The 13383-nt window shown below is 39.4% G+C and overlaps 1 protein-coding gene across 4 annotated transcripts in view; it reads right to left on the minus strand.

The window, feature by feature from the left end:
- The window catches only part of PLXNB2 (plexin B2), a 252661-nt gene that overhangs the window by 102988 nt on the left and 136290 nt on the right, over nt 1–13383 (minus strand). The window contains exon 1 of one of the 4 annotated variants that reach the window (XM_068996121.1): nt 6603–6693. The exons of the other annotated variants lie outside the window; for them this stretch is intronic. The gene's annotated coding sequence lies outside the window, so the exon portion shown is untranslated. Of the gene's footprint in view, nt 1–6602; nt 6694–13383 lie in introns of those variants that run through there. 4 annotated transcript variants of the gene reach the window in all.

Genomic DNA, 13383 nt, shown 5'->3' on the forward strand with positions numbered 1-13383 from the left:
CTCCCCATGCAATAACTTGAAAGGTAGGCACCTTATTCAAGGCTGCTGATCACACCTGATTTGGTCACTGAGCATTACAAGCCACACCCTTCTGGTGGTCTAGTCTTATGGCAGCTGGGCTGACATAGTACTCAAAAAAAAAAAAAAAAAAAGAAAGTAAACCCAACAAAAACCTCCAGGCACTGGGATATAGCGCACTTCTTACTCCAGTAATACAAAACATAACTCCAATGTCGCACTTACACTGTCAGAATACAACCTACAGCCTCTAATTCTTGTCTTGGAAGGCAATACACTTCTATCCAGTTATTTCCTGCTGATGGAGAGAAGCCATTCTTTCCTAACCACTGCCATGAAATACTAATCTATAAAATCTTCCTTGAATGCTTGTTTTTTTCCTGAAAGAGGATTTGGGAACAGCAGAGATATGAGCTCTCTCCTCTTTCAAACTCTGCATTATAATATTTATGACATGTTTATCAAAACAACCATCTTTAAGCTTTTATCAGGATAACAACTTTGCCTTTGCAATGGCTCCCACATTAGTCCTGACTGAAAATGTGGAGAGCTAAGACCTCAGAACCTAATATGAGAATTAAGTGGAATAAAAAGAGAGGGTTTTACAGTCTGCTAAGGGAAGTCTCAGCAGTAGGCTATAAAAATGCTGGATGTTAGTGCTGTACATCAGCAAACAATGTCCAGAGTTCCTCAATTTACATAAGAAACATTTTTAATAGGCACTGTACAACCAGCTCTCAGACACTGACTCCTTCCCTCTCACTCCTGAGTAAGACTGCAAGTCCACAGATCATCAGAGCTCTCACAGGGATACAGCAGCAAATCCTGGCGCCTGCAGTGTGCGTTCTCAGAGTGTTGCCATGGTGATCTCCAATACGCTTATCCCCTGAGAGCTCAGCTCAAAATTCAGAGGGAACCAAAGCAGGACAAAGAAATGACACCCAAGCAAAAGCAACAGAGAAATTATGGGTAATTAGCACATGAACATACTTTCATAGGGAAGATTTCAGAAAAAGAGTTATTCTTAGAACTGAGCGGTCTTTAGGAAAGAAGTCCAGTCTTCATAGTCCCAACTCTGGAACATAACTATGGAACAAACCCAAGAATTCCTAACCCAGTCTCTGCGTATGGATCACTATTTGGCACAGGGTAAATCCTCAGCCTTGGTACTACATAAAAATTAATATTCTTACAGTCAGGACAGAGGAAAAGGGATAACTAAGCAGATAAAAAGAGACAGATGACTTTAATAATGTAGCACTGTAGACCAGCAACAGATCACTACATAACCAGAATGCGACATTTACTTTTTAGAACATTATATTTCCCTATTTTATGGAAAGAGTTAATACAACAGTTCCCAAGTATTGGAGTAATTTATTTTTCTGCCAATTACTTAACATCATCTGTTGGTCCTTATGGCAAGTTCTACTTGCACTTTCAACAAAAGGAAATTACATCTGTGCAAACATGAAAGCAACACTCATGTCAAGTGATGTATGAGCTCGATCTATAGCTGTTGTATGGTCTTTCACTCCTACCTTACAAAAGTCCTGTGTTATAGTGGCCATACACATAAAAATAAACCATCAAGAAGAGATACCAAAATTAAAAATCTGGGCCATGTCAGATATGTCACAGTCCAGAAAAGATACTAAATGAGAATCAATCGATATTTTGCCATTAAGGTAGCATGTTTCAGTCAGAGCTTATTATCAGATTTCACCAGACCCTTTTGTGCCTAAATGAGTTTGGAGATTAGTTAATCCAACATAGTTTGATGCTCAGCCATTTGTGTATGGCAGTTTCTTCTCCCAAAATTATATTCTTTTTGTTCTTACCTGGGTTTCTTACTACTGTTACAATGGACGTTGTTCATCCTCTCCACATCGTCATCTATTAGATCATGGAATGCTTAATCACATTGTGAAAAGCTACCTCCTCCTGAATAAGCACAGAGCTTTTCAGTCAGATCTGCTTTAGTTTCCACAAAACCTTCTGGGCTGGTACAGCACTAATCACTTCAGAGCTTTGCTCCATCCCCTCTCACAAAATCTGGTGTGCAGTCTGTTGCTTATGACCGTGGGCAGCATTCGACCTGCTGCCTTTGTACTAATGCCTAATGTTCATCACTGTGGAAGGGGATATAGTGACAGGATGTTCATGCAGTTTTGGTTTCTTCAGCATATTCAGGTTCTCACAATCCTGTTGATAGCAGACATAGAAAGGGTTGGGCAGCATAAACTACCCAAGTATCCATTTGTATGGTGTACAAGTGTTTACTCAATATACGTGTCTCTCCTCACTTGTATCCCTTGGGTCCCTTGGTTAATTTTTCTTTGCTATCCCCTCACTGAGTGAATTCTCTGTGTTTTCCCAGGCTATAACCTCCCTGGTTTTCAAATAACTACAGGTCCAACAACTGTTGACTGGAGAAAGGGCTGAGGGAAAGGCCCAGCTACAATCTTTGGTATTTATCAGTTTATCTTTGGCTCCTCTTCCAAAGGGTGCTGAAACTTTCCTTGAGCAGCTTCCCTGTATTTTAAGCTTTCTTGATCCCCTTTAACAGTGGATCAAGCATTTATTTCCAGCATACATTAGTATTTCTGCTCAATTGCAGGGAAAGAACTTGAACTTTAACAAGATCCCTACAAAATCGCTGATTGCAGCAGACATAATACTATGGCTCTTACCTTGATCCCTTCAGGGAAGAGGTTTTATTTACCACGAATAAAGATGAAGACTGACAAGCAGACTCCAAATTAAAGCAAAAGCTAGAAAATCTCTGATTAATTGTGGAACCAGCATTTAACAGCTTAACATACTCTTTATTTAGATATTATACTGTATATTTTACCCATAATGAAAGCAAACTTGTTGTTAACAAAATCAAGATCACTCACTGATAGACAAGAATTTAAATAAAATTTGCTCTTATGAGATCAATTTGTACTAATTTCCATCTCTTAGGTGCTTATGCCTTTTCCAGGGCTGGTGAATGGAATTCCAACTACTCCAGAAAACATAGCTGTATGCTATAATGTGCATCCGCTTAGGGAATTTACTTAAAAAGCTCTACTTCACTTACTGTAACAGCATGCACTCTACCACCCACTATTTGCAGGACAATATTTTACAAGGATACTGCAAATCTTTAAAGCATGGGGACAAATTAGGCATATAGGGGCTGTCAAATATTTACCTTGTCCAAGAATTTTAGATGTATTAGATTAATACCAAAGATGATAAATGCAGTTCAACCTCAGTAAAGGAGTTGGCAGAGCAAGACAAGAAGCAGCACTGCAGAGATGCTTGCCTCAAAATCATGTGTTGCAAAACATTGGATGTGCCCTCTCCTTCCCCCCTTCTTGCTTTTCCTCTCCCCTGCTAGTCAGCAATCGAAGTCACAAGACAGGCTCCTGTCAGCTGCTTAACAGATGCATAAGGAAGATCATACCATGCTGAACACCTCATTTGGGAAACCTTCTTTTTTCTCTACTGTCCCACAAGGTCAGAGTTTCAGTTTATCTAGTGAATATGAAAGTAAGCAGCTTGCCCCTCTCTCCACAGGTTGTCCTGCCATTTATTTCAAAGAAAAATCTTGGGTCAACGTTAAACTTTGCCTGACATCTGAACAGAACAGTTGATATCTAGTTCATCACTGAAGAGAATCTATGTCACCTGTAAGCACAGTAATCCCTTGCTCTGAAAGGTAAATCTCTGCTTTGGACTGGTAGTGCCATGCAAAAGATGGTGAGAAGACACTCATGGAGCTGTTCTAGCAGGAACTACCCATTTTTCAACTTCTGGCAAGTTTAGTTTTCAGCTCTTGCTTAGGCTTGAGTTTTGGTTGCAGCCATACTTACGGCACTGACAGCAGTACCAGGGTGGACTGGTACCTAAGAAAGTGGGTGTGTGTATAAACACATCCTGACACAATTTAAGTAAAAAACCTTTAGTAGGTTTACTGCAGTTGGAGAAAAAAATGCTCCCTGTCACCTTGTCAAAGACAATAGACAGGCTTGCTGGGAGAAGATGTTATCTCTGCTCATTCTTCTTTCATGAGAATAAACAGCTGCTTTTGTATAAGATTACTATTTTCAGGGTACCTCACTTATTTACAATAATGTTAGCACATTCAATTTTTCTCAAGTTGTACAAAATATATACATTTGTAACATTTTCTTTTATATATATTTTTTTTTGTTTCCATTCCCCATGTACATCATTTCCTTGTTCTTTTCCTTCTGGTCCTATATATACTTCAAAGACATATTTTCAAAGAACAATTTCTCTCAGCATAGCTTGTCCCTGAGCTGTAAAAGTTTTGCTCACATATACCTCCCTTAGGAGAGATAACTTTGCATAATGCTCCTTTAGGCAAAATCTGTAATCATGCAAACAGGTAGAACATTCCCATGTGGGGCAGCTCAAGAAGGAAGCATACACATCCTGCAAAGCAAACTCAGGATAGCACCACAAATATTTACAGCCCGGATAAAATCTATATCCTGCAGATTGGACCACTATAAACAAACGCTATCCAATATATCTTTCAAGGCAATCGACCAAAGAATTCACATATGGATGGCCCGATTCACGTAAGGGTGTGAAAAGCCTAGCAATGCAATGAATCTGCTCAGTTGACCACATTGCTCTCCTAGAACCATCCCGGACTTAGAATAGGATCCTTTTGGCTTTGCAACCAAGAAGAGGTCTCTACAGTCATTCAATTTCTGGATATTTCTGATGATGCACTGGCAACCAATGCCACTGCAGAACAGGGACCAAACTTTCCCAGAGTCTTCTGTAAAGAATAATATAGCTCATGTTTTCTAAAGATGTTGGCTGTAAAAAGTGCAGGAGGACTTGAGGAATCTGCTCCACCACCCGTGAGATCAGCTGTACTCTCTTTCTGTGTTTCTGCTCGTTACAATGGAAAAGGTATTGTGACCCATTTTTCTTCTCTGAGTACCTTGAAGAGCCAAATGGCCTGTAGCCTATGACTTTTGGGTGTAAACTGATGCAGAGGATGCCAAGGCCAAAACTGTGACCTGGCAACCTCAAGGATAAAAACAAAAAAAAGGCAAGAAAAAAAGAAAAAAAGAAAAAAAGAAAAAAAGAAAAAAAGAAAAAAAGAAAAAAAAGAAAGAAAAGAAAGATCCCCCAAACCTCAAGCACTAAAACCCCATGCTTCTTAAAAACCATGGGACATCCATTCAACGTCTGGAAATTTCGAGACGTATTTTAAAGGAAACACTGTGTACAAACAAGAGTTGCAGTGTTTCGCAAAGTTCTAAGTTCCCAGGAAATGTAATTTGATACCATTCAGTTAACTAGTAACAAATTAAAGTCATGCAATTTTAAACAAAACCAGCAAAGATAAACAAGACTTTTGTTTACAAAGTCATTGGCTTACTGACTGACAATGAGAAATTTCCTACCTAAATGTAGATATTTTTACATCTTGACATTATTTCATGGCATTGTGCTTGATCAAATTGAGTGCTGCAGTAACAGTACACCAGAATATTACCTAGCTGTCCAAAGGAATGGCTGTTTTTAAACACAATGTTTTTGCACTACATTAATTGAATCAAATATGGTTGAGGCTTGCCTTGAATTTAGTCCTAAAAATTATTAGGCAAGCAAGTATTTAATTGTTACTTTTATCCTTCTTAAATCCCTTAATTAAATGTAACATTAAATGTAAGATTAATTGAAATGAAGATTATTATGAAGATTCAGGTAATATGTTTAAATGCAATAAAGGAGGGAGAAAAACAAAACAAGCTAGACTTATAAATAAATTTCACATAAATTAAAAATTTAGCATTAAAAAGTAACATCCTGAATGCATGGGGCACTCTTTCATGTTTGCTAGCACAAAAGTAGCAGCAAAGGTTAAAAGCAGTGGAGATGGTGTATTCTATACACAACAGTGCATTAATCAAATCATTTTCATTTAGCAAAGTGACAGACCAGTTTACCTAAAACAACTGCTTAAACAACATCTTTGCTATGACAAAGCAAGAGGATGCACTGCAGGAATGGAGCAGAAGTCCTGTACGATGAGGAGACCAGTAACACACCTGCAGTTAGGCTGCCCTGGCACCAAACCCAGGGGGAGCAGCAGCATGAAGATTTCAAATGCATTTTTGCAGAAGCCCTGGTCTGAAGGCTGGGTGAAGGGGTGAAAGCCAGGTGGAAGAGTGAAAAGCCCTGTGTCGGGAGCTGGGAGCAGCAGGGGCTGCTGCTCCAGCCTGAGAGACATAATGTAGCTGAGGTGAAGGAGTGGCACTATCCTACCTCCCCCAAGGAGTTCCCCTCAAAGCCCTCCTCCCTGGGTTCTGTAGGCTCAGAGTGTATCTCAAAAAATTAATTAGACATTAAATGAATGGGGCCTCCTAAAATCTGGTTTTTTTATTAGTAACTGCACAGTTGCTACAGGCATAGCATTCAGAGGCTTCCCCTGTACAGACAAGCAAACAGCAGCAAGATCATCAGCAAGAAGAGTAGCAGGACAGTGCCCTTATCTGTGCCTGTTCACACTGGTATTGTTCACACTGGTATTGATCACTCACCTGAAATTAAGAAGTGACGTGAGGAAGCTGATTTCACCTACTCAATGTCAGCAGTCCCATAAAAGGGCTTACTTTATCCAGGAATCAAAAGTTTTTGGAGACAAAGCCAATGCAGCATCTGAGAATGACACTAAAAATGATACTCAAGCTGCACAATCAATGCTAAAGTCAATGCTGAAAACTGATGTGCAACAGTTCCCTCTAAGTCTGTAATGCATTTCCTTTTCTAAGCAGGGACAGTTCTCAATTTTTGTTGCCAGACACAACAAGAAACTCGATGCCAATATTTTCACTTTGAGAGTATAAATAATAACAGAAATGGACCAACCCAACCTACTTATTCTGTAAAATGCTATGGGCTGACACACTGGTTTGAGAGTGTTACATGTTACCTCCCATTCCCATCACACATTAGGAGAAGGAAGAAACGTGTTACAGTGTGGATGATAACCACGTAGTTGTATTCACCAACCTTTACAGTAAGAAAAGGACAACAGTTTAGGCTGGTACCTTCAACAGAAATTTTTCAATGAATATCCTCTTTGCCTCCCCCCAAAACTTCAGATTTGGCTTTAATATGACAAAGAACTGATGTGAAGCCCTATTTTATTTCACCCAGCTTTTCTACTTGGTTTTTCTAGACCTGGGTAAACTGCTTTGTGCCTTCTCTTGATCTCCCCAGGATGCAGCAGCCCTTGCCAAAAATAATTTTCCTTCACAATTCCCTTGCAAAGGTTTGCACTGTTTTAATGCTGTAGCATCACATATCCTTTTAATTCCTGCCTACACATTTTAACATTTCAAACACATGATTATTTATAAGCAAAATGCCACCAGGGCTTTGGTGAGGTAAAGTGGTTTAGTGGGGACTGAAACTGGGAAAGGGGGAGAGGGGAGGGTGAGTCATCATTTTGTGTTTTTAATCCTTCACTCCTCCTCTATCAGGCTTTGTTATTAGCAGTAGCATTTACTCACTTTGAGCAGGGCCAAGACAGCAAACAAGTCCTCTGAATTTGAAAGCCAAACAATTCCAACTCGTAATTCAGCCATGCACGCCTGCTCCAGACTGTTCAATGCCTTGAGACCCCTTTCTGTAGCCTGCCTTTTCCCTCCTTTAAGTGCCAACTCATCGACAGCTTTTGGCTAGGGTTTTGTGCATTCCCACCTGCTCCTGCAAGAGGGAGAACAGACTGGGATGGAGTGACGCCATCCTTAAGTTTTGTGCTGTATTCAGGACTGGGCATTGCCACACCGAACGGAGCAAACAGGTTACAAAAACTGTTTCCACAGACAAAGCAAGGCACTTGACAATCACCACCACTCCAACTAAAACACCATTTGGAAACAAGTTGCATTGCACACTGAAGGGGAGACAGCACTTGTTCAAAATCTCCTCTCCCTTTCAGTCATTGCTCAATAGAGCAGCAAAAAATTTGTCCTCCAACCCAATTATACCACTCTGCTGATGCTATAACAAAAGGAGAGAGAGACATGACAGAAATAACAAGATAACCTGCATCTCTAATGGAAGCAACAGCAGGAGGTAGGAGAATTAATTTCTATCACACACCATTTTTCTTTCCACTTCAAGCACCCTCTCCCTCTCTAAAAACTCCTTCTGTACACAACTCCCTGCAAAAAAAGAAAAAAAAAATCTCTTAAGACAGATCCTCTCAAGACTATCTATACCTCATACTTTTTCCAGCTCTACTGAGAAACAAGTGTGCCTCAAGGTATGAGAGCTGGGCCGTGCAAGGGCCTGAGCCCACCCTGGGAATTGACAGTATGCAGGTTCCAGCTCTAGGCTTTGTAGGGCTGCTTAAGTTTGGAAAAAGTCTTTTAAGTATTGATGCCTCAGGTTCTGCTGCCATACATACCCATGTTTCTGCACCAAAATACTTGCACTCAGTTTCAAAAGAGTGAGTACTCTGGAGTACTAAGTATAATTTAGGACGACTAAGAATATGAAGAACCTTTGAGAATTAGACTACTTATTTCAGTAAATTAACTAGGTAGCAACTGTGAAAATGCTGATGTTAGACAGTATTTAGCTGCCTGGGCTATAAATGGATATAATTTTTACTTACCTGACAGGTGTGTCATGAGAATTAGCTAATATTGACACTTTGATCTTTAAAATGCTTTGCCAAGTATTAATTAAGGGAGGACCATTTTGCATTTAAAATACCAAGTATTTTGAAGCTGAATTTGTCTCCATCCCTCTCCTAAAATGGCAAAAAATCTACTGTTTGTTTTTCTACATATTCCCCAGGAGATCATTTCAGAGAAACATGAGAAAGGAAGACTGACATGCGGGTCTGTGTTTCAAGGAGGATGAATGGATACCTCTAAATAAATAGCTGTGTTTTGTTGCAAGAATCTTCTCTCCTGTGGGTCTTGTAGCCAAACCTGTAGACTTAGTCAAGTGTTACTGCATTAGGGAGAAAGGTCACTCATAACCTCCAATGAACCACATTTTTATAGCTAATCCACAAGTTTTTTTTAGAAGGCAAGTCTCAAAGTGAAGTATGAGAAGTACATAGCATGTTTCATATATTCAAGTACTGCAACTACTGGTAAAGTGTGGCCTCATTTCTCTATAGAGGAAAAGGTGCCAACATATGGGCAAAACTCTATTACAGTTCATCTGCAGCTAGTGATATGAAATATGTACGAAGCTGTGCAATGCTTTTGTTAGAGGGGTCACCCTGTGGGCTTCTGCCAGAGAAAAATGGAGAGCCAAGGCTTGCCTGTGGAGCCAGCTCTCTCCTAGTGACTCGATAAGGGCAGGAGAAGGGCAGGACTTTCACCATGGGCACTCTTATTGCAAAGATCTAGCAGCAAAGGCAAGACATTTGGCCTTTACATAACCCAGTGAATATAAACCCAGATTAGAGGGAAATAAAAGATTGTATTTGATAGCATGTGAGAAAACAACAACATAAATAAGTCTCCAAATAAGCTGCTCTACACACCCTGGAGAAATCATTATGCAGGGCTTTCCTGTGGTTGTTACTGCTGCTGGTTGCAGCCTGACCTGGTGTCACAGGCTACTCATGCTGGTAGTGCAGAGCTATCATCTCTCCTGGAGCTGAAGTACTCCTTAAAGTTAGCCAGGCAACACAGGAAAGACAGAGATGCAGGGAAAGAAAAAAAGATAGGATATAGGTACTGGAAGAAATGCCAGAAATCACATGCATGAAGACAGATGCAATCCGTGTGTAGCGCCCTTGAGTGCCCTTTACGGTCTCAGTGTGACAGTGGCAGAAATTCTGTGGGAACATTTTGCAATGTCATGTTCTTGCCCACTGCCCAAGGCACACAGAAGATACGGAACAATTTTTACCTGTTTTGGCAACTTAAGTCATATGGATCTAAAGATGTGTCTTAGAGGTGATTCTGGGGACTTAAGTCTGATTGACTGTCATATCTAGAATTAAAGTTCCTTATGTGATTCCTTCATAGTCTCTATAGTGGAAGACTTTTTCCCCAGTTTCCCTGCCTCATTTCATGCACAGCATAGACCTTACTTAATGAACTAGTAACTCCTAAATATTTCTTTTTCTCCTTATTATCAAGTGTGCCTCTATGCTTTATTTACCACATTGTCCAAATGTTGCTGAGAAATATTTACAGCATCCACAATATGGGAGCCAAGCTCTTAATTAATTATCTTAAATGATAATTAATTTTACAATAGCGAGCTGGATCCTGAAACAAAGGTGGATATTTTTGAGATGGACACTGGTTTTGAGAAAATATTTTATAATTCTAGAAGTCTAAAAAACATCTCCATAGACCTTTCAGGAAGAACCTGCCTACCAGCCAGCAGAGCTTAGTGACAGCACATGGCATGACATGGTCCTCACCCTTCAAAATGGTGTTTGAATCAGGCTATTTATGATGCCAGTGCACACATTTTACATAAGAAATACTGCTGACAACAGTGAAAAAACACTCAGTGCTACACTAAGAACTAGTTCCTGGGATCACAAATTACAAAATGTGCAGTGAAAACCTAATTTTGGTATCTAATCAGGGCCGAGTGTTCTTCCCCTCATCTTGCGCACTCTCCTGCCTGTGCTCTACTTGATGATGCCTGCTCCTGATTCCCCCAAGGTACGCACTCCCCTTCCTCCACCTTGCAGTCACTGCCTCAAGATTATTTTGATGTATCATCAGCCTAATTCAACACAATTGGCTGTTCATCATCTCTACCAGTCCATTTTATGTTTTTCCTAGCCTTTCCTTATTTTTTAAGAGGAACAAACCCCTCACTCTCTCATATTCTTTTCGCCTCTTTATCAGGCAGAGAAACACAGCAAGCCAACATTTCACTGGATTTATCCAGCATCCCAGCTAGATCTTTCATCTCTTTGAAAAGTCAATCCAGAATTTCACTGGATGAGAATGAGGAAGAGCAAGTTTATTCCACTTTCTGGCTTTATGGGTAACCAAAGCCAAAATCCTATCAGTTATCCTGCTGAACCATTACAATGTATTCAAGCTCAAGTTTCAAATTTAATTTTCAATTTTGACTAAACCAGAAACTTTTAATAAATATTTCTAGATGTGCTACACATCAAAATGGATGATTGTAAGAGGAGGTGCTGGATTTCACAGCTTCAGGGCTCTACCTCCAGTTTGTGAGTGGCTGCAGGTAAAACCACTGCTCCCCTTGGCTCTCATTAGGTCCTCTGATTCCTCCTTTCAATTCTGCTGTCTTTGTATATGAGAATATCTCCATAGCCACTTTTGAGATACAAAACTAAAAGTGCATGTGAAAAGGTATTTTCTTCTCTCCACAAAAGCTTGTTAATTTGGTATTACTGCAAAAATCCCAGCCAATGTGGGGCAAATTAATTTTTGAAAATTATTGACGTTTAGAAGAATAAATCTCTAATTTTAATGTGACATACCTGCAAGAGCCAGATCAAAAAGAAGGTTTACATTTAGGAGCTCAGACTACATTTGCACAAAATTAAAATATCAGAAAAATAACATATACTGGAGATCTTATTTATTTTTACATGAAGGTCAAAATGTTATCATCCATCTCTGCAGCAGAATGTGTTTATTTCTCTGTCAGTTTAAGGATCAGCTAATAATCACATTGCCAGTATTATACTACTCAGCTTCTTGAAATACAGCTCTACTTCATGTCTTTTAATTGTTTCCACATACATACATGAAATGACATTCAAACTGGGCAGATATCTCTTCTAGTTCAACCAACACTCAAATGGTGCTCTCCTGCTAAATAGGCCCTTAAAAACTACAAAGAAGAAATCAACAATATTCTGCTTATTTCACAAAAAATGGAAGCTAAAGATAGCCCTTCCCAAGTTTCCCAGAAGTAACAGTTGAAGATTGAGTGGTGAGAAAAATGTGAAAGCGACTGACAAAAATTTTACATGTACAAAGTCGTCACATGCATGGGATAGTTCAAGAAGTGTCAGTGGCCTGAACAGGGTCATTTGGAATGTACTTTTAAGGATCTTGAAGCAACTAAAGTGACTGGTTACAGTAATTACTTCAAACTGCATTGTTTTGCTCAATACACATCAGAAGGTTTTAAGCACTTGATTTTATACCTTATAAGCTTACATACATTTCAAGCTTGGCCAGATACTAGTAATGGAAAGAATCAATGCACAGCCTAATCTGTAAATCTTTAACTTGGGGTACAACATTGTCAAATCTGAGGATCTTCATTTCAAGCAACCCTATATCAGTAGACAACTCTATATAAACCAGACAGCTCTTTGCAATGCTATATGCAGTTCCTGCAGTTTTCAGTACTACTGGTCAGCCAGTAATTATTGAAGACAAGTTTATAAAACCTGAAAGGCTAGAATTACAACTGTCCCAGCTTGTTAGACATTTAAGACATAATCACTGTTCTGTTTAACATCTAAGTCATTAATTCTATACTTTATTCAGCATTTGGAAAGGCTTAGTTGACCGCTTCCAAGCTCATCAGTCAGGCTCTGGGAAAAGGAAGGTGAGATCGTGGGAAAAATGTAATATGAAAAAAAACTGGAACGAGTCTATGGTAGCTAAAAGTTCCTGACAATCATTGCCCTGCACATCAGAGCCACTCAAAACCTCCTGGGGAATGACTTGCAGAGACACAGCTTTGCTTCATACACAAATATATACATACAAACACATGTGCAGGCACACAGAGGGTTCACATTATTATGAAATACAGCTAAGGAAAGCAATTACTTTAGGAAAAATAATGGGGTATTCACCAGCAAAGTAACAGTTTCAAGAGGTTCTAGAAAATGAACCAAAGCACCAAAGCTCTTATTGTTAGAGAACTGTTGACTGCAGGTTTGAAAAAGTGACCTGAAGCGAGCAATGATGCACTTAGCCTGGAACTTGCAACTGCTGTATTTCACTCTAAATTGAATTGCCAATCCACAGTGTAATTTTTTTGTACTATAATCTCACATCTTTGGGGCAAGTATACCAAAAAATACTATACACAGGCTGCATTATTGCAAGTTAGACTAAATTCCTCTGGAAATAGCAAATATGTCTGCATTACTGAATTTAAGAATCTCTGTGGGTATTTATATGGGAATAGTGGTTTTTTTATCTTTTTGAGGGCAAATAGTTTATCATTTTTCCTGCGAATAGTTCTTAAGCATGCAAGTGACTAATAGCACATGGCCCCATTAAAAGCATTTAGGTACATATAAGCCTATAGACCCACATCACAGATATTCTATACCTCCCACACATATACACAGTAGTCAGATCCTGCATTCTC

The sequence above is a fragment of the Aphelocoma coerulescens genome, chromosome 1A, assembly GCF_041296385.1.
Source record: "Aphelocoma coerulescens isolate FSJ_1873_10779 chromosome 1A, UR_Acoe_1.0, whole genome shotgun sequence".
Lineage (NCBI taxonomy): Eukaryota > Metazoa > Chordata > Aves > Passeriformes > Corvidae > Aphelocoma > Aphelocoma coerulescens.